This window comes from Neovison vison, chromosome 5 (assembly GCF_020171115.1).
Source record: "Neovison vison isolate M4711 chromosome 5, ASM_NN_V1, whole genome shotgun sequence".
Taxonomy (NCBI): Eukaryota; Metazoa; Chordata; class Mammalia; order Carnivora; family Mustelidae; genus Neogale; species Neogale vison.
In genome coordinates, this window is record NC_058095.1 from 91,272,004 (window position 1) to 91,273,720 (window position 1,717).

The window sequence follows — 1,717 nt, forward strand, 5'->3', positions numbered from 1 at the left end:
AAAAAAGGAATGTCTTGGTGCATTTTACGGTGTTCCTCAATTCTGCAGATTGTACCTTTACCATATTCGTGTTTGCAGTGGGCACACTTAGAATAGCTTTCATTTTGAGAAGTGCTTCTCAAAAGATTTCATTTTGAGAAGTGTTGAGTGTATTCATTTTATTCTAAAAAGGGGAAAGGGAAAGGTGGTCTTTTCCTGTTCAATTAGAATATAATATTAGGGCACCTGGGTGGCTTAGTCAGTCGGTTGAGCCTCTGCCTTTGGCTCAGATCATGATCTCAGCGTCCTGGGATTGACCCTGCACCGGGGTCCTTACTCAGTAGGGAGTCTGCTCTTCCCTCTCCCAGAATATAATATTGATCTGGAGGGGCAAAAATGTAAACTATTTTCAGTAATTTAAGTGTATCGCCCTAGAGGCTTTAATTTTTTTTTAAAGATTTTATTTATTTATTTGTCAGAGAGAGAGGGGGAGAGAGGGAGCACAGGCAGACAGAGAGGCAGGCAGAGGCAGAAGCAGGCTCCCCGCCGAGCAAGGAGCCCGATGTGGGACTCAATCCCAGGACGCTGGGATCATGACCTGAGCCGAAGGCAGCTGCTTAACCAACTGAGCCACCCAGGCGTCCCTGTTAAAACTGCCTTCCATTTGGCTGTGAAGCAGAATGGGCAGAAGAGTAGAACTGCCAATGTTAATCATTATAATAACTACCATTTGAGTGACTACTCTGGCTGTCACTTTGCTAGGAGCTTTAAGCCTTCATTCAGCTGTTAATTATGACAGTAATCCCATGAGGTCACCACTTTGCATTTAAGAAACTGGAGTTCAGAAAGTTTCAGAGATAATATATACAATTTGGATAAGGGTAAGTGGTTACCTATGGTTGGAAATCATACTTATATGATCTAAAAGCCATTAGTCTTTACTAAGTTGTTTCTCTGAAAAGATGAAGTTCTGATAGAACCATAATTTTTTCCTTTTTGGTGAAGAGCATTTCATAGATCATTTTTGTTTAAACCATATAGTTGACAAAAGAAGTAGGTTTCACATGTAAAAGGTCATAGTCTTATTCTAGGACTCATAATAAGATGATTTTTCAAAAGAAACTCAGTAGGATTGTTTTGTTATAATGCAGTTGAAGGATTTTACAGAAATCATGGTTTTAATTCTAAAACATGAGAAGAGCTGATTGCTGACTTATAAGTGAGATCATACAGTATTTGTCTTGTCTGACTTAATTCACTTAGCATATACCCTCAGGGTTCATCCATGGTGTTGCAAATGGCAAGATTCCATTTTTATGGCTGAATAGTATTCATGTGTGTGTGCATGTACACACATTTTCTTTATGCATCATTCTTCAGTGAATACTTAGATTATTTCCATACCTTGGCTATCATAAACAATACTGCAGTGAAGATGGGTGCATATATATTTTTGAATTAGTATTTTTATTTTCTTCAGATAAATACCCAGAGGTAGAATTGCTGGATCATACAGTATTTCTATGTTTAATTTTTTGAGAAGCCTCCATATTGTTTTCCACTGTGGCTGCACCAATTTACATTGCCACCAACAGTGCACAGGGGTTCCCTTTTCTCCACATTCCTGCCAATACTTGTTATTTCTTATTTTCTTGATACTAGCCACTCCAGCAGGTGTAAAGTAATATCTCTTTGTGGTTTTTATTTGCATTTCCCCAATGATTAGTGATGTTGAGCA